Source organism: Bufo bufo, chromosome 1 (genome assembly GCF_905171765.1).
Source record: "Bufo bufo chromosome 1, aBufBuf1.1, whole genome shotgun sequence".
NCBI classification, from domain to species: Eukaryota; Metazoa; Chordata; class Amphibia; order Anura; family Bufonidae; genus Bufo; species Bufo bufo.
In genome coordinates this window covers 552,040,150-552,061,152 of record NC_053389.1, presented here as the reverse complement: position 1 = coordinate 552,061,152, position 21,003 = coordinate 552,040,150, and the positions used below count along the sequence as shown (strand labels likewise).

Below are 21,003 nucleotides of genomic sequence, written 5' to 3'. Positions count from 1 at the left end.
TGTTAAACATAGATTACAAAATACTTACCAAAATACTAGCCAACAGATTGAATAAAGTGATAACCTCTATAGTACACGAGGATCAGACAGGCTTCATCCATCCAGGCAGGTCCACATCTAGCAATATCAGAAGAGCACAAGTCATAGCCCAAATAGGATGGGAAGGAAATAAACATTAGGCTCTAGCCTCCCTAGATAAAGCTAATGCGTTTGATTCAGTGGAATGGCCTTTTCTAATAGAAACACTAAAAAGCTTTGGATTTGGTCATGTATTCATTAATTGGATTCATATACTTTACCAAAAACCTAAAGCTAATATATTGGTCAATGGATCTTTGTCACCTATGTTTCAACTGAATAGGGGAACAAGGCAGGGTTGTCCCTTGTCACCCATCCTGTTCGCAGTAGCAATAGAACATCTAGCTATTAGAATGTCAAGATTCTATATTCAAAGGAATAGCTATGGGAGGAAGAGAAGACCGGATAGGATGATATGCGGACGACCTAATATTGTATATGGATGATGTAGAGAAATCCCTGCCAAGAGCAATAGAACTCATTGAGGATTATGGCAACTTTTCCGGCCTTCGAATAAGTTGGACAAAATCTGCCCTTATGCCGCTTTGGTCACCTTCTTGGCCCTCAATATACAACAACCTATTGGTAGTAGAGCAATTTAAGTATTGGGCATAGTCATCACCAGGGATCCACTTTTGTCCTACACTAAAAACATTGCTCCCATAGAACCCTTCTTTGTTGACAAATTTAAGGCCTGGAAAACTCTCCCCCTATTGGTCATGGGGAGACTAAACCTAATCATAATGATTTTGCTACCTAAGGGTCTATATCTCTTAGAGCACGCATGTACAGTACACCTATCCCTCGCAGTTTCTTTGACCGATTACATGCTCTGATGACGGCCTTTGTATGGGGAAAGGAGAGACGGAAACTAGCATTGTGTACGTTACAGAGAACAAGGGGGTGCAGCTTTGCCCGACTTTTATTTATACTTTTTAGCTGGACAGTTAAGATTTTTGAAAACCTGGGTGACACAAACTATGTTACCAAACACTGAATACTACCTACAACATTACTTGCATCTTACCACTATGTGGCCCATATTGGAAGATATAAAACTGTTCCCCGAACAGGCTCTACAAATACAAACCGGATTCCAAAAAAGTTGGGACACTATACAAATCGTGAATAAAAACTGAATGCAATGATGTGGAGGTGCCAACTTCTAATATTTTATTCAGAATAGAACATAAATTACGGAACAAAAGTTTAAACTGAGAAAATGTACAATTTTAAGGGAAAAATATGTTGAATCAGAATTTCATGGTGTCAACAAATCCCCAAAAAGTTGGGACAAGGCCATTTTCACCACTGTGTGGCATCTCCCCTTCTTCTTACAACACTCAACAGACGTCTGGGGACCGAGGAGACCAGTTTCTCAAGTTTAGAAATAGGAATGCTCTCCCATTCTTGTCTAATACAGGCCTCTAACTGTTCAATCGTCTTGGGCCTTCTTTGTTGCACCTTCCTCTTTATGATGCACCAAATGTTCTCTATAGGTGAAAGATCTGGACTGCAGACTGGCCATTTCAGTACCCGGATCCTTCTCCTACGCAGCCATGATGTTGTGATTGATGCAGAATGTGGTCTGGCATTATCTTGTTGAAAAATGCAGGGTCTTCCCTGAAAGAGATGACATCTGGATGGGAGCATATGTTGTTCTAGAACCTGATTATATTTTTCTGCATTGATGGTGCCTTTCCAGACATGCAAGCTGCCCATGCCACACGCACTCATGCAACCCCAGTCCATCAGAGATGCAGGCTTCTGAACTGAGCATTGATAACAACTTGGGTTGTCCTTGTCCTCTTTGGTCCGGATGACATGGCGTCCCAGATTTTCAAAAAGAACTTTGAATCGTGACTCGTCTGACCACAGTACAGTCTTCCACTTTGCCACACTCCATTTTAAATGATCCCTGGCCCAGTGAAAATGCCTGCCCGCCTGGATCTTGCTTAGAAATGGCTTCTTCTTTGCACTGTAGAGTTTCAGCTGGCAACGGCGGATGGCACGGTGGATTGTGTTCACTGACAATGGTTTCTGGAAGTATTCCTGAGCCCATTCTGTGATTTCCTTTACAGTAGCATTCCTGTTTGTGGTGCAGTGTCGTTTAAGGGCCCGGAGATCACGGGCATCCAGTATGGTTTTTCGGCCTTGACCCTTACGCACAGAGATTGTTCCAGATTCTCTGAATCTTCGGATGATGTTATGCACAGTTGATGATGATAGATGCAAAGTCTTTGCAATTTTTCGCTGGGTAACACCTTTCTGATATTGCTCCACTATCTTTCTGCGCAACATTGTGGGAATTGGTGATCCTCTACCCATCTTGGCTTCTGAGAGACACTGCCACTCTGAGAAGCTCTTTTTATACCCAATCATGTTGCCAATTGACCTAATTAGTGTAAATTGGTCTTCCAGCTCTTCGTTATGCTCAAATTTACTTTTTCCAGCCTCTTATTGCTACTTGTCCCAACTTTTTGGGGATTTGTTGACACCGTGAAAATTGGAATCAACGTATTTTTCCTTTAAAATTATACATTTACTCGGATTAAACGTTTGATCTGTCATCTACGTTCTATTACAAATAAAATATTGACATTTGCCATCTCCACATCATTTCATTCAGTTTTTATTCACAATTTGTTTAGTGTCCCAACTTTTTTGGAATCCGGTTTGTACATAGACTTGCACACCAGGTATGGAATGCTACGAAATTCCAACAATATAGGGATTTGATGGATGTCATACCAATGTGGGACAACCTGCTGTTTCCGCACCTACAAACACTGGAGGGGGTATCAATATGGAAAGAATATGGGATACTTACCTTAAAGGACATATATGACAAGGGGACATTATACTCATTTACTCAGCTGCAGGATAAATATGGTATCATACGTACTCATTTCTTTAGATATTTGCAGGTACGACATGCTCTTCAAGCACAATTTCAGAGCACCAAGGGAGCTATTTCCACATATCCATTAATAGGTATACTCAATACAGAAGGTCCAAAAGGCATCATATCTGCCCTGTACACATATCTCCTGGGCAACCAAATGGCTTTGAACCCACTGGCTGTGGAAGCTAAATGGAGACCGTGCATTTCCCCAACTTACCTCAGAAGAGTGGGGGGAGGCATTGGAAGCACCCATAGGAGTCTCACCATCGCTTAACAATAGATTAACACAACTATTTATGTTACATAGGAGTTATCTGACCCCTATCAGACTATACAAAATGGGAAGACTGCCTCATAACAGATGTCATAGATGTGCACGAGCAAATGCTGATTTTTGGCACATGACATGGGACTGCAGCTACATTAAATACTATTAGCAGGAAATTATAAATGTCTTATCCACCATGGTCCCAAATCCATTGTCGGTATGACCCAAAATATGTTTACTAGGGATATTGGAGGATGAGATACGGACGCACCACACTAGTATTTTTCTGAGGCAAGCCTTATTCCTTGCTAGGAAAGCAATAGCGCTCAGATGGATGGCAGATAGACCACCTACGGTGAGTCAGTGGAAATCTTTGATAAACCAGGTCATTCCTTTAGAGAATATAATATTCCAAAATAGGAAATGCCCTGAAAAATTCCTGAAAGTATGGGGAAGTTGGTGCTCATCACCATTGACGTTATCTAACTTTCACATGTATACAAATGGACCACCCACATGATATCTGCCACAATATGGAAAGGAGAATACTTCAATGAATAAAAATGTTAACTTTATGAATAGAGGTTATGGGATAAAGCCGCGCTCACATTTATGTATAACGTTTTATGCAAGGAATGTACACTGGATTTTTTTTAATGTACGTTACATTATTTGATACGATGTTGATCAGTATGTACCTGTGCCATGCCTTACTTGTTATGCTTCAATAAAGCAAGTTTAAAAAAAAAAAATTGACTAAGCAGCAACACTGTAGATACATTTTGGGGTTAGTGTTATACATGTTCAAATTGATTTCTTCACCCTTCTTTCCCGGCATTGACTAGCTTGTCTTTTAACTAATTCATAATAAGCACTCTTCGATAGACTCCCTATTAACTGTACATTGCTGTTTTAGATAAACATGTAAGCTGCTTTTTAGCTTCAAAGGTTCATTTATTGGGGTTATACAGTACTAAATTGCAGTAGCACAAGATATAAGAAGTAGTGATGGTAAAATAGAAAGAAATATGGATATTAAATAAAAAAAATGTTACAACAATACTGATCATACAGGTAAAGTATCGACAAAACCGCTTCGGGGTCAAGTATCCGTGATAATCCACTGGTTAATCTTGTCACCTTATATAATGCCAGATCCTTCTAACGTATATCATCTTTACAATGTCATACAGTAACGGGGGTCTATGGAGTAGGAGGAGGACAACCAGGGCTCCCAGAATCTCTCAAAAATGTCATGTGTCCAGACGGATCGCTGAAAGTCTCTCATATAAGAGAATCCTATTAATCCTGTCCAGTGAATTTGATTGCCACTTGAATGCTATGTGGATTCTAGCTGCTAGGAGTATGTATTACGATAGTTTAAATCTAGCATAGGTTAACCAAGGGGGTTTGTCCCCTAGAAGACATAAAGAGGGGGACATAGGATAGGTACATCCAGGACTGATGACAGTAGGTTGCTGATTTTGCTCCAAAACATCCGCACCAGTGGACAGGACCACCAGATGTGAAACATTGTTCCCTCTTCATCACATCCACGGAAGCATTTGGGAGAGACTTCAGGGTAAATACGGTGTAGCTTAGTCGGGACCATATATGTCCTATGTAATATTTTTATTGATGTTTCTGCTAAGGTAATTTGCCAAGAGCCCCTAGAGAGAGTCTGGGAACGCAGGTACCATCTGGAAAGTGTATATTCTGTATGGGTGTCCTCCTCCCATGCTTTCATGTACGACAATTTAGTTCCTTCTGGTGGAGCATTGAGTAAACTATAAATCCTGGATAGTAAACCCTGTCCCTCTTTATATAAAGAATAGGTGACCGAACGCTCGAAGGGCGTGAATTCTAGAGTGTAGTTTGCAATTTTTAGGGAGTGTAGAAAAGAGAAAATCTGATTGGCGTTAAACAACTCCATCTCGAGGAGAGCATTTTTGTCTTGAAAGTCAGCTAGAAAAGTCAATTTACCTCTCACCAGGAATTTTAGCCCATTGTAGGGCTTTGAGTCCTTCTTCTGGAGTATGGACTGTGTGAGAGCGAGAGTTCAGTTGTAAAGATAGGGAAAAAGGAAACCCCCATCTGTATCGCACCTGCGCCTTTAGCAGGGCTTGCGTTATCGGTCTCATATCTCTACATTTGCGGAGAGTAGATGGTGCTAGGTCTGCGTCCAAATGGACTGAGGAGGGGAGCCCCGGCAGGTTGGATAGATTCCTGGCCGCGATCAGTATCTGATCTTTCACTTCAGGGTGATGAAATTTGAGGACCACATCCCTTGGTAGGTCCTGTGAACGAGGTTTTCCCAAAGCCCTATGGACTCTATCCATCCGCAATTGGTTTGGCTGTGTTTGGGGGAGCAGAGCCTCAAAGAGATTGTGCATGGTGGTTGGAAGGTCCGAAAAGGTTTCCGGGAGACAACGTACTCTCAAATTTCCCATTCGTGACCTATTTTCCAGGTCTTCAATTTTTAATTCCATCGCAGACAGTTGAGCTGTATGGGAGTTGATGTCCTCCCTGTCTGCGCTTATGGTGTCTGCTATCTCATCAGCACGTGACTCCAGATCAGATACTCTATTCCCCAGATCCCACATTTGGCGGGAAAACTCAGCAACTGCTTAAGAAAGCTCTGTACGGAATAAGGAGGCTATATTCTTATATAGGTCAGCTTGACCTGGGTCAGTTAGGGCCGCATCGAGCAGGAGTCCACTTTCAGCGGAGGTGGCTGGGCTGGCTGAAGGAGACACTGGGCCTGCCATGATGGCCTGTCGCGTGGTCCAAAATATCTCCGGCAATGTCTGCGATGGAGCTGGTGTTCCCGCAGTTTTTCTAATGTTGCAAGCTAACTTCTGGGTCCTCTGCATAGGTATGCGGTATGCTTTTGGAGCCGTGTGGACGGCGCTAATGGAGGGATTTGTTCAGCGCACGGAGCGGAGCTCACAGAGGCATGTCTTCCCCGTAAGACGCGTGCATGCGCCTTAATGTAAGCTGCTTTTTATGGGAAAAAACAAACAGTAAGATCTACCAGTAAATCAAATTCTGTAAATATTCTGTGTAGTATACAAAATGTTACTGTTCACTCCGTACTTTCAGGATTTTATGGCCATTAGACTTTTTAAATTAAAGCTGCCAGGAGGGTAGATCTGTTTTATATTACGATACTTAGATCCTTGTAATACTGAAATGGTGCAGGAATGACACTTGATATTAGTGTAAATAGAAGCACAATCGCTTTTATAATACACACTTCAGACTTATTTACACACCTCATGCCTCGGACTGGTAAGCGTAAGTGTGGCTTAAATCAGCACTGTGCTTTTAACAAACTTGGCATAAATCTATTATACAGGTGAATATAAAAATACTCTGTAATACATGTTATTTTAGAAAAAATTGTAAGTCCATCACTTCTTTTCATCCTCTATCACCTGCACTGATCATTCAATCTGAATTCAATGCCTAACTCTGTTCTAAGAGAACTGAGGAATCAGGTTACATGTTGCCCATTGAAGTCTATAGAAGGGGCATAGGCGTGCGCAGCCTATTGCATTAGGGTGTGCACCCTAAAGCACAAACACACATGCCGCGCGGCTCGTGTATGTATGTATGCATATATTATATACACATACGCACATACAGTATATATACATAAATACACTTTGCATACACACATACAGACCCACAGGGAGAAGAAATCATTTTTAAACGTACCCGTATTTTTTGCACTATAAGACGCTCTGGCCCATAAGACGCACCTAGATTTTAGAGGGGGACAATAAGAAAAAAATATTTTCATTACAACTGAGGTCAGACCACCAATGTTAATCAGACCTCAGCTGACAGCCCTAATAAGACCCCCAATGTTAATAAGACCCCAATAAGATCTCAGATCAGACCCCAATATGAATGACCCCCAATCAGACCTCAGATAAGAGCCCCAGTGCCTCATATCAGCCCCCAGTGCCCCTCTTCAGCCCCCCAGTGCCTCATATCAGCCCCCAGTGCCTCATATCAGCCCCCCAGCAGCCTATCTTCAGCCCCCAGTGCCTCTCTTCAGCCCCCAGTGCCTCATATCAGCCCCCCAGTGCCCCTCTTCAGCCCCACAGTGCCCCTCTTCAGACCCCCAGTGCCCCTCTTCAGCCCCCCAGCAGCCTCTTTTTAGCCCCCCAGTAGCCTCTCTTCAGGCCCCCAGTGCCTCATATCAGCCCCCAATGCCCCTCTTCAGCCCCCCCAGTGCCCCTCTTCAGCCCCCAGCAGCCCCTCTTCAGCCCCCAGTGCCTCATATCAGCCCCCCAGCAGCCTCTCTTCAGCCCCCAGTGCCTCATATCAGCCCCTAGTGCCCCTCTTCAGCCCCCAGTGCCTCCATCAGCCCCCAAATAAATAAAAAAAACACTTACTGTTCCTGCTCCGGATGCTGCCGCTCCTCACCGCCCCCACTCGGTAATCCTCTTGTACAGTCTGCTGTGTGGGCGCACACAGTGTGAGGTCACAGCGCAGCCTGACACTGTGCGCAGCCTTCACAGTGGAGCCCTGAGGACCAGGAAGGAAGAGGTGAGTATAGCGCTTTCAGTGCTTCCTGGCCCTGACAGAACCTCGAGTCGGCTTGATTAGAGTGTGCCCAGGCACACCCCGTGCGCACGCCTATGAGAAGAGGTAGTCGGGAGGAGGAGCAGGTCTCGCCATGCGCTAGTAATTTTTTTTTCTCACCCCAATGCTGGATTCACAATAACACTGCTCACTACTTCTGTATAACGTTCTCCATGCTGCTGCTGAAGATGCTAGCATGTTTTCTATTTCACCCCAATGTTGAATTTCCAGCTATACTGCACAGAACTACCTTACTATGCTCTCCATGCTGAGTGTGCTCAAGAGAAATAGGGGAGCAGGATCTCCTGTGTATGGGAGACATGATAGCAGCTAGTCTCAGTCCACTGTAGAGAGATCGGTGAGATCAGGGAAACATGGCAATGAGAGTGAGCCTGCAAAAAGGGAAAAATAGTGAAAAATACTATATAAGAGTCACTTCTTGGCCCAATACAGTATCATTCCTCATGTACACACCTGACAGCTTATTCTCAAAAATCAATGGATATGAAAAGTATGTTTTACACTAATGTTTAAAACCCATAAAGACTTACAATATTCAAATTTCCCACTTAGGTTTAAATGATCGTTTTGAGAAATTGGAAATCTTTTCTTAGATACTCCCAACTGGTAGGTTATTATTATACAAAAGTTTTGTGTATTAGATTACGTGCTGATATTAGCTGCAGTCCCTTTGTAGGTCCCCACTTCTTTCAGTCCAAAACGTATAAAAAGGGGTTAGGGTCCGCGCTGCAATAAAGGAAAGCTAAGGGGTAACACAAAAATCACTGGTTCTTTTTATGCTGCTTCCTCCGATCTCCTCCTTAGGGTACTTTCACACTTGCGGCAGAGGATTCCGGCAGGCAGTTCCATCACCAGAACTGCCTGCTGGATCCGGCAATACGGACGCAAACTGATGGCATTTGTCAGACGCATTGAAATGCCGGATCCGTCTCTCCGGTGTCATCATGAAAAACGTATCCGGTATTAATTTTTTTAGCATTTTTAAAGGTCTGCACATGCGCCGATCGAAAAGCCGGATCCGTTTTGCCGGAACACTTAATGCCGATTACGGCACTAATACACTTCAATGTAATTTAATGCCGAATCCGGCATTCCGGTAAGTGTTCAGTATTTTTGGCCGGAGATAAAACTGCAGCATGCTGCGACATTTTTTCCGTCCAAAAAACGTAAAAGGGACTGAACTGATGCATCCTGAACGGAATGCTCTCCATTCAGAATGCATTAGGATAAAACGAATCAGTTTTTTTCCGGTGTTGAGCTCCTGTGACGGAGCTCAATACCGGAAAACAAAAACGCTAGTGTGTAAGTACCCTTATCCTTCCTCCTTCGCAGCTTCTTAGTCTCTGAACCAACAAGCGGTAGTGGGTATGCTTCTCACGTTTTCTTGAACATCACATGGAACATATGATAAAGCCTTATCATATGTTCCATGTGATGTTCAAGATTACGATTTTGCGTGAGAAGCATACCCAGGTTATTGATACTATTACTTTCCCATGTATTTATAAGTATGTTCAGTATAATTTCAATATTGATCAACAGGATTGCTACTCAGGATTGCTCCCCCCCCCCCTCCCTCCAGTATTAGGCCCGTATTGCGGCCCACAAACAGCGGGTCCGAAATATGTGGTTACCCGCCTTGTGTTCCCTGCATCACGGATGCGGACCTATTCACTTGAATGGGTCCGTAATCCGGAGCTGCGGTGCGGAACAGAGGCATGGAACCCCACGGAAGCACTACTTCTATTTTTTTATGGTGCGAACGGATCACGGACCCATTCAGGTTGAATGGGTCTGGATCTGTCGCGGTTGCTGCACAGATGAGGGCCCCGCACTGGGGACCGCAAATTGAGGTCACAATGCACGGAACTGTCGCACAACGGCCATGTGCATGAGGCCTTAAACCAGATTGTAGTGCCGCACACAAGAGTGGCTTCCTCTCTGGCAGACTTGTGACAGTTTATCACATAATCACCCATTCACTTGAGTAAGTGCACTATAATGGTGGAACATGTGGTGTGCAGGGTATCAATGGCAATAACAGCTGATTACTGGAAGTCCTGCAGAGATCAGTTGATTTTAGGAGGCTTCAGTCAGTTGCCAGAGAAGGCTGAGGCCTGCTGAAAGTTCCCAGGCCTTTCATGGTAATCTGCCTCCAAAGCTGAACAGGCAGAGTGGCAGAATTACATTTACCATAATAGTTCTCTATTATAGTTATCTAATATGGTAAATGGAACAAGGGATCAAAAGATCCCAGATTCTAGCCCTCTAGGGACTAAAAATTATTATGAAAAAAATGTGATTCGACATTTTTCTGGTCACCTTATCCCACCCCCAAAAATTGAAAAACATTGATTAAAAATTTGTATGTACCTCAAAAAATGTTACCAATAAAAACTAGTCCTTATACAGTTTTTTTCCGAAGGTTTTTTAAAGTAGTAAAGCAAAAAAAACTATACACATTTGGTATCACAGTAATAGTGTTGAGCCACAGAATAAGGACATCATGTCATTATTAGTGCACAATGAAAACCGTAATATCAAAACCCAAAACACCTTTTTGGAATTGTGGTTTTTTTTCAGTTTCACCCCACAATTTTTTTCCCCCATTTTCCAATACAAGACATGGTAAATTAGTGGTGCTACTTATCGCGCGAAAAATAAGCCCTCATATGGCTATATGGACAGAAAATGTTAAAAGCTATGGCTATTGGAATGTGGGGAGGAAAAAACAAAAATGAAAAAATGAAAATGAGCCTGGTAGTTAAGGTGAAATCTGTAAAACTTGACAGCAAGTAAACCCAATAATCAATAAAATATGGTTAATTAGATATATATGATAAGGTCCATTATTTGTCTGATAATTTGTTTTTTTAAAACCACTAGAACAGGAATCAGAAACCTCCAGCACTCGTTTTACTTTGTGCATGCTGGGAGTTGTAGTTTCAAAGCAGGAGTGCCGAAGGTTTCTGATCCCTGCACTAGTGAAAAATATGCAACAATAGGGCGAAAAAAAAAATTTCACACCTCTGTTGGGTTACATGTCAAATGGACCAGTGCCATGTAATCAATTAGGGTATTGTCAAATTGATGAAAGCAGGCAAATTCATGAGAAAAGTAGGCTTTTACTAACTTGATTTTTACTAACATTAAAATTGGAAAAACCCTCCCAAAAATAGTGTTCAGTTTTTTTCCAAATGAGTGCAATTCATTTTGATATGTCTTTCATGCGGGTAAAAAAAAACTGAAGGTTTACAAACATCTCCTAGCAACCATCAGTGAAAAAAGGCATTGCACTAATGCGTTTTTCACTAACGCGCCATTCAATGTGTTTTTCACTGAAATCCCTTTCACTTCTATGGGACCAGGGCTGCGGGAAAAATGCAGACTATAGAACATGCTGCGATTCTCACGCAATGCAAAAAAGATGAGTGAAACAGACCCATGTGCACAGACCCATTGAAATGAAAGGGTCAGGATTCAGTGCGGGTGCTATGCGTTCACTTCACACATTGCACCGGCGCTGAAAACTCGCTCGTGTGAAAGGGCCTTAAACAGGAAGGTGCATGGTGTAGGACTCCTGCCAATCTGATATTGATGAGTCCAGAACAAAATAGATCCAAAGCATGGCACTCACCATAAAAATCTTCCTTTATTTAATCCAGTGTGCACATACAGCAAGGATAGGAGGGTAAGGCAGGAGAACAGTCGGCTGTGTTTTCTCTTTCGTTTTATGTCTGATATTGGTGACACTGGGACTACTATGTCCGCCCCAGTTACAGGAGAAATCAGCAAATAAAAAATAAATATAATGTTAAATGTCCCTCAAAAGTCTTGTATGACTTTATGGAGGGCAAAAAGTTTCTAAAGTTTATTAAAAAAAAAATTAAAAAAAGTTTCAGGTGTAAAAAAAAGTGCCTCTTTCCGTTAATCAAGTCATTTAAAAATTTAAAAAAATAGAAAAATAAAGAAATAGACATATTTGGTATAACCATTTCCATAATGACTGGCTGTATAAAAATATCACGTGACCTACCACATCAGGTGAACGCCATAAATAAATTTGGCCTAAACAACCATTTTTAAGTCACCTCACCTCCCAAAAAACATATCAAATGATCAAAAAGTCGTATTTACAAATGGTACCAATAAAAATGACATCTCATCTCACAAAAAGAGCCCTCAAAATTCAAAAATGTTCTTACTGTTTAAAACGGAAAAAAAATTTTTTTTTTACATATTAGGTATCAGTGTCTAACAACCGTCTCTATAACAATATCACATGAACTAACCCATCAGGTGAACACCATAAAAAAAATATATATATAAATTATGCCAGAACTGCTGTTTTTTTTGTCATGTTGCTCCCCAAAAAAACATATCAAGCAACAAAAAGTTTTATGTATCCCAAAATGGTACAGATAAAAAGTACAGCTTGTCCTGCAAAAGGCAAGCTCTCAGACATCTACGTTAGCAGAATTTTTATTTTTCTATGGATGTTAGTATATAGCAATGCAAAATATTACAGATTTTTTATAAAAAGTGATTTTATTTTGCAAAAGTACTAAAACATGAAAAAAACTATAAAAATTTTGTATCATCCTAATTGAATCAACCTGCGGAATTAAGTTATCATATCATATATACCGCATGGTAAATCCAATAAAAAAATTAAAATAAAAAATACTGACAGAATTAGAATTTTTGCCCACCTCACCTCTCAAAAATGAGACAAAAAGCTATCAGAAAGTCAAATGTACCCCCAAATGGTGCCTATACAACCACAAAAGTCCCTAAAAAATGAGCCCTCACACAGCTCTTTCAACAAAAAATAAAACAGTTATGGCCCTTAAAAGCTATTCCAAGTTAGAAAATCCAGATGCCGCTCCTTCCCTTTTGAGCCCAGGCATATCCACAAACGGCATTTTACGACCATAAATGGGTAGCAAAGTGTGGGGTGATACTCTCCTGTTATCCCTTGTGAAAAAGAAAGTTTGAGCCTAAAGCACCATTTTCAGGTTAAAAAAAAATATGTTTTTTATTTTCACAGCCAAGTTTCTAAATACTATGAAACGCCTATGGGGTCAAAGTGCTCACTACACCCCATAAAAATTCCTTGGGAGGTGTAGTTTCCAAAATGTGGTCATTTCTGGGAGTTTCCACTGTAGGGGTACCTCTGGTCTCTTCAAATACAATATGGCACCCAAAGACTTTCAGCAAAATCTGCCCTTCAAAATCAATATGGCGCTCCTTCCTTTCTGTGTCCTGCCATGTGCCCATACAGCACTTTACAACCAAATATGGGGTGTTTATGTAAACTGCAGGTTTGTTTTATGTAAACTTGCTGTTTTACAGGAAAAATTGAATAAAATGGTTAACAACATTTATAAAAATCTGTTTTGAATTAATTGAGAGGTGTAGTTTCTAAAATGGGGTAATTTATGGGTGGTTTATACTATGTAAGCCTCTCATAGTGACTTAACCACCTCCGGACCGCTGTACGCAGATTCGCGTTCCGGAGGTGGCAGCGCTGCGCACAGTCACGCATATACGCGTCATCTCGCGAGACGCGAGATTTCGCTCCAAGCCGGCCCGCGCATGCGCATCGCGGGCCGGCAAAAGTTAAAGAACAAGTTCGTCACCAGCCTGCCAGCAATGATCATTGGCTGGCAGGCTGGCGATTTTTAAAAAATCCAATCACAAGCCATATAACAGATCATATTAGTAAATATGATCTGTTATACAGGGAGTGCAGAATTATTAGGCAAGTTGTATTTTTGAGGATTAATTTTATTATTGAACAACAACCATGTTCTCAATGAACCCAAAAAACTCATTAATATCAAAGCTGAATATTTTTGGAAGTAGTTTTTAGTTTGTTTTTAGTTTTAGCTATTTTAGGGGGATATCTGTGTGTGCAGGTGACTATTACTGTGCATAATTATTAGGCAACTTAACAAAAAACAAATATATACCAATTTCAATAATTTATTTTTACCAGTGAAACCAATATAACATCTCAACATTCACAAATATACATTTCTGACATTCAAAAACAAAACAAAAACAAATCAGTGACCAATATAGCCACCTTTCTTTGCAAGGACACTCAAAGGCCTGCCATCCATGGATTCTGTCAGTGTTTTGATCTGTTCACCATCAACATTGCGTGCAGCAGCAACCACAGCACCCAGACACTGCTTGAAGAAGGTGTCTTCCAGAAACTGGCAGTAGGACTGGGAGTTGAGCTTGACTCCATCCTCAACCCGAAAAGGCCCCACAAGCTCATCTTTGATGATACCAGCCCAAACCAGTACTCCACCTCCACCTTGCTGGCGTCTGAGTCGGACTGGAGCTCTCTGCCCTTTACCAATCCAGCCACGGGCCCATCCATCTGGCCCATCAAGACTCACTCTCATTTCATCAGTCCATAAAACCTTAGAAAAATCAGTCTTGAGATATTTCTTGGCCCAGTCTTGACGTTTCAGCTTGTGTGTCTTGTTCAGTGGTGGTCGTCTTTCAGCCTTTCTTACCTTGGCCATGTCTCTGAGTATTGCACACCTTGTGCTTTTGGGCACTCCAGTGATGTTGCAGTTCTGAAATATGGCCAAACTGGTGTCAAGTGGCATCTTGGCAGCTGCACGCTTGACTTTTCTCAGTTCATGGGCAGTTATTTTGCGCCTTGGTTTTTCCACACGCTTCTTGCGACCCTGTTGACTATTTTGAATGAAACGCTTGATTGTTCGATGATCACGCTTCAGAAGCTTTGCAATTTTAAGAGTGCTGCATCCCTCTGCAAGATATCTCACTATTTTTGACTTTTCTGAGCCTGTCAAGTCCTTCTTTTGACCCATTTTGCCAAAGGAAAGGAAGTTGCCTAATAATTATGCACACCTAATATAGGGTGTTGATGTCATTAGACCACACCCCTTCTCATTACAGAGATGCACATCACCTAATATGCTTAATTGGTAGTAGGCTTTCGAGCCTATACAGCTTGGTGTAAGACAACATGCATAAAGAGGATGATGTGGTCAAAATACTCATTTGCCTAATAATTCTGCACGCAGTGTATGGCTTCTCTGCTCCTCTGCTGGTCCTTTTCGTCGGTTGGATCCAGCAGAGAAGCAGACATCACTGTGAGTACACCAAACACTTCACTGTAGCCCCTGATCACCCCCCTGCACCCCAATTAACCCTTTGATCACCCCGTTGATCGCCCCTGTCAATCACCAGTGAAAGGAAAAAAAGTGATCAGTGTAAACTGTCACTTTTTTTTTTCCACTAGTATTGGCTGTTAGGTTTTAGGGATAGTTTAGGCCCCTTGGTTAGGTAGTTAGCGTCAGTTAGCGCCCACCCCACCGCACCGCAGTCACTTTTATTCGCTGAATAGCGTATCGCTAATCAGCATTTGTACTTTTATAGTATCTGTAAGTGATCAAAACTGATCACGGTCAGATCTATAATAGTATTAGTGTCACTTTAGTTCGCCCTCCACCCAAAACGCAGTGTTTGCCCGATCAGGCCTGATCGGTCGCCCACACGTGCGTTCACCCACGCCCGCCCCACCGCAGTGACAAAAAAAATATATTTTTTGATCACTGCACATTCATTTTACACGCACTGCGGCGATAAAAAAATCAGTTTTGATATTTTTTATCAACCGCAGCGGCCTCTGGTACTTCGCTAGCCTCCCCTTTGTAAGACAGGTTTGCTTTTTTTCTTGGGTAGTCTCAGGGAATACCCCTAAATTTAGTAGTCCAAAATGTCAAACAGGGGGTATTCTTCTGAAGAGGCCTACAGGATTCTGACCCAGTCGGATGAGGAGTGGGAACCCTCATCTGACGAATCTAGCGGGTCAGAATATGAACCTGTGGAAAGCAGTGGCTCTCTGACCCAAAGTTCGGACGAGGAGGTGGAGGTCCCTGGCAGCACCAGGCGTACCCGGCCCCGTGTCGCTAGACCACAGGTTATGCAGGATCCGCTTCAAGAGCAGCAGAGTGGGGCTGTCGCTGCCGGATCACGTGGTGAGGCATACACCAGCAGCGCAGCCCTCCCTGGACCTAGTACCAGCACTGCCGTACAACATGGTGACGTGGCGAGCACCAGAAGGGCAGTTGAAGCTGGTACGGTGGCACGTGCAGTAGTTACCCCGTCGCAGCCACCGCACAGACAGGCCCGTAGAGCCCCTAGAATCCCTGAGGTGCTGGCAAACCCTGATTGGCAGTCACCAACTTCAGCCGCACCTGTAGTTCCCCCTTTCACCGCCCAGTCTGGAGTTCGGGTTGAGACGGCTCAAATCGGTTCGGCCCTGGGATTTTTTGAGCTGTTCTTGACTGCGGAGCTCTTGGACTTAGTCGTGGCAGAGACCAACCAGTATGCCACACAATTTATATCCGCCAACCCGGGAAGCTTTTATGCCCAGCCTTTCCGGTGGAAACCAGTCCAAGTTTCCGAAATTAACATTTTTTTGGGCCTTCTCCTCAACATGGGCCTGACAAAAAAGCATGAATTGCGGTCATATTGGTCAACGCACCCGATTCATCACATGCCCATGTTCTCTGCTGCTATGTCCAGGGCACGATTTGAGGCCATCCTCCGTTTCCTGCATTTTAGCGACAACACCACCTCCCGTCCCAGAGGCCACCTAGCTTTTGACCGGCTCCACAAAATTCGGCCCCTCATAGACCATTTCAACCAGAAATTTGCAGATTTGTATACCCCCGAGCAAAACATCTGCGTAGACGAGTCCCTAATACATTTTACCGGGCGCCTTGGCTTCAAACAGTACATCCCAAGCAAGCGTGCCCGGTATGGGGTCAAATTGTATAAGCTCTGTGAAAGGGCCACAGGCTATACCCACAAATTTCGGATCTATGAGGGAAAAGATCAGACCCTGGAGCCGGTCGGTTGCCCTGACTACCTGGGGAGCAGTGGGAAGACAGTCTGGGACTTGGTGTCACCCTTATTCGGCAAGGGGTACCATCTTTATGTGGACAATTTTTACACAAGTGTGGCCCTCTTTAGGCATTTGTTTCTAGAACGGATTTGCGCCTGTGGCACCGCGCGAACTAGTCGCGTGGGCTTCCCCCAACGGCTTGTAACCACCCGTCTTGCAAGGGGGGAGAGGGCTGCCTTGTGTAACGAAGAACTGCTCGCGGTGAAATGGAGAGACAAGCGTGACGTTTACATGCTCTCCTCCATTCACGCAGACACGACAATCCAAATTGAGCGAGCAACCCGTGTCATTGAAAAGCCCCTCTGTGTCCACGACTATAATGCGCTCATGGGAGGGGTGGACTTCAATGACCAGATGTTGTCTCCGTATTTAGTTTCCCGCAGAACCAGACGCTGGTATAAGAAGGTGTCTGTATATTTAATTCAATTGGCGCTCTACAATAGTTTTGTTCTCTACAGTAAGGCTGGGAGAACACGATCTTTCCTCAAATTCCAGGAAGAGATCATCGAGAACCTCCTTTACCCAGGAGGTTCCGTGGCCCCATCCCCCAGTGTAGTTAGCCGTCTACACGAGCGACATTTCCCCAGTGTCGTTCCTGGTACCTCAACCCAACCGTCACCCCGAAAAAGATGTCGTGTCTGTAGCAGGAGTGGAATAAGGCGTGACACCCGCTATTTCTGTCCTGACTGTCCGGACCACCCTGCCCTATGCTATGGAGAGTGTTTCCGGAAGTACCACACACAGGTACACTTAGCATAGGGATTGCATCTCACAGGACAGGCACACAGGGCTATTAGGGCTCTTTTACTCTCAGCTGCTGCAAACCTCTCCTTTCACCTGGGATAAAGTGCATAACGTACTTCGCCACATCTTTGGGCGATTTGCGCTTTGCACATTGTCCCATGGGGAAGGAGAGGTTTGTTCTATAAAGGTAAAAAAAACTAAACCAAAAAAAAATTACCGGTAAGTAAAAAAGTTAAAGTTTAAAAAAGTTAATATGTTCTGTTCTAAAGTTAATAAAGTTATTGCTTTGCGGCCGGGTTTTTTCTTTTTTGTTTTGTTTTTTTTACCTTCCAGGTGGACCAACCGATCGACCAGCTGCAGCACTGATGTGCATTCGGACAGAAGCATTGCGCTGCTGTCAGATTACACGCAAGTCGGTGTATGCGGCGCTGCAAGACGAGATTTCTCCTCTGCAGTAAAAGATATGTTTGCCGAGGCATATGAGCTGAGGAGGTGGCGGTGTTCATATACTTTGGCAAACACTTTGTATATATATAAAAAAATAAAAAATCCCGGCAATGATTTATTCATCCACATCGATTGATGTGAATGGAGAAATCGGGTTTGCCAGGGCATACGAGCTGAAGTGGGTATGGATGTTGGGCGGAGCTCCTATGTCCTGGCAGACGCCTTTCCCCTCCTTTTTCTTTTTTTGGCAGAGATTTTTTCATCCACATTGATCGATGCGAATGAAGAAATCTGTGCCGTTCATTTTTTTCTTTCAGCCCAGAGGCTGAACGGAAAAAAAAAATCTCATTACCCGTATGCTCAATATAAGGAGAATAGCAGAAACTCCTAATGCTGGGCATACATGTAATGATTGCGGAGACCCTCAAATGCCAGGGCAGTACAAACACCCCACAAATAACACCATTTTGGAAAGAAGACACCCCAAGGTATTCGCTGAGGGGCATATTGAGTCCATGAAAGATTGAAATTTTTGTCCCAAGTTAGCGGAAAGGGAGACTTTGTGAGAACAAAATCAAAAAAATCAATTTCCGCTAACTTGTGCCAAAATTTTTTTTTTTCAATGAACTCGCCATGCCCCTCATTGAATACCTTGGGGTGTCTTCTTTCCAAAATGGGGTCACATGTGGGGTATTTATACTGCCCTGGCATTCTAGGGGCCCCAAAGCGTGAGAAGAAGTCTGGTATCCAAATGTCTAAAAATGCCCTCCTAAAAGGAATTTGGGCACCTTTGCCCTCCTAGGCTGCAAAAAAGTGTCACACATGTGGTATCTCCGTATTCAGCAGAAGTTGGGGAATATGTTTTGGGGTGTCATTTTACATATACCCATGCTGGGTGAGATAAATATCTTGGTCAAATGCCAACTTTGTATAAAAAAAATGGGAAAAGTTGTCTTTTGCCAAGATATTTCTCTCACCCAGCATGGGTATATGTAAAATGACACCCCAAAACACATTCCCCACCTTCTCCTGAGTACGGAGATACCAGATGTGTGACACTTTTTTGCAGCCTAGGTGGGCAAAGGGGCCCACATTCCAAAGAGCACCTTTCGGATTTCACAGGTCATTTACCTACTTACCACACATTAGGGCCCCTGGAAAATGCCAGGGCAGTATAACTACCCCACAAGTGACCCCATTTTGGAAAGAAGACACCCCAAGGTATTCCGTGAGGGGCATGGCAAGTTCCTAGAATTTTTTATTTTTTGTCACAAGTTAGTGGAAAATGATGTTTTTTTTTTTGTTTTTTTTTCTTACAAAGTCTCATATTCCACTAACTTGTGACAAAAAATAAAAAGTTCTATGAACTCACTATGCCCATCAGCGAATACCTTGGGGTCTCTTCTTTCCAAAATGGGGTCACTTGTGGGGTAGTTATACTGCCCTGGCATTCTAGGGGCCCAAATGTGTGGTAAGGAGTTTGAAATCAAATTCTGTAAAAAATGACCTGTGAAATCCGAAAGGTGCTCTTTGGAATATGGGCCCCTTTGCCCACCTAGGCTGCAAAAAAGTGTCACACATCTGGTATCTCCGTACTCAGAAGAAGGTGGGGAATGTGTTTTGGGGTGTCATTTTATATATACCCATGCTGGGTGAGAGAAATATCTTGGCAAAAGACAACTTTTCCCATTTTTTTATACAAAGTTGTCATTTGACCAATATATTTATCTCACCCAGCATGGGTATATGTAAAAAGACACCCCAAAACACATTCCTCAACTTCTCCTGAGTACGGGGATACCAGATGTGTGACACTTTTTTGCAGCCTAGGTGGACAAAGGGGCCCATATTCCAAAGAGCACCTTTCGGATTTCACAGCTCATTTTTTACAGAATTTGATTTCAAACTCCTTACCACACATTTGGGCCCCTAGAATGCCAGGGCAGTATAACTACCCCACAAGTGACCCCATTTTGGAAAGAAGAGACCCCAAGGTATTCGCTGATGGGCATAGTGAGTTCATGGAAGTTTTTATTTTTTGTCACAAGTTTGTGGAATATGAGACTTTGTATGAAAAAAAAAAAATCATCATTTTCCACTAACTTGTGACAAAAAATAAAAAATTCTAGGAACTCACCATGCCCCTCACGGAATACCTTGGGGTGTCTACTTTCCAAAATGGGGTCACTTGTGGGGTGGTTATACTGCCCTGGCATTCTAGGGGCCCAAATGTGTGGTAAGGAGTTTGAAATCAAATTCTGTAAAAAATGACCTGTGAAATCCGAAAGGTGCTCTTTGGAATATGGGCCCCTTTGCCCACCTAGGCTGCAAAAAAGTGTCACACATCTGGTATCTCCGTACTCAGGAGAAGGTGAGGAATGTATTTTGGGGTGTCATTTTATATATACCCATGCTGGGTGAGAGAAATATCTTGGCAAAAGACAACTTTTCCCATTTTTTTATACAAAGTTGTCATTTGACCAATATATTTATCTCACCCAGCATGGGTATATGTAAAAAGACACCCCAAAACACATTCCTCAACTTCTCCTGAGTACGGGGATACCAGATGTGTGACACTTTTTTGCAGCCTAGGTGGGCAAAGGGGCCCATATTCCAAAGAGCACCTTTCGGATTTCACAGCTCATTTTTTACAGAATTTGATTTCAAACTCCTTACCACACATTTGGGCCCCTAGAATGCCAGGGCAGTATAACTACCCCACAAGTGACCCCATTTTGGAAAGAAGAGACCCCAAGGTATTCGCTGATGGGCATAGTGAGTTCATGGAAGTTTTTATTTTTTGTCACAAGTTTGTGGAATATGAGACTTTGTATGAAAAAAAAAAAAATCATCATTTTCCACTAACTTGTGACAAAAAATAAAAAATTCTAGGAACTCGCCATGCCCCTCACGGAATACCTTGGGGTGTCTACTTTCCAAAATGGGGTCACTTGTGGGGTGGTTATACTGCCCTGGCATTCT

At 43.0% G+C, this 21,003-nt stretch overlaps 1 protein-coding gene across 1 annotated transcript in view; it reads right to left on the bottom strand.

Annotated features, from left to right (window-relative positions):
• Positions 1-21,003, bottom strand: part of CDHR3 (cadherin related family member 3) — an 80,037-nt gene that overhangs the window by 47,775 nt on the left and 11,259 nt on the right. The gene's annotated exons all lie outside the window — the stretch shown is intronic.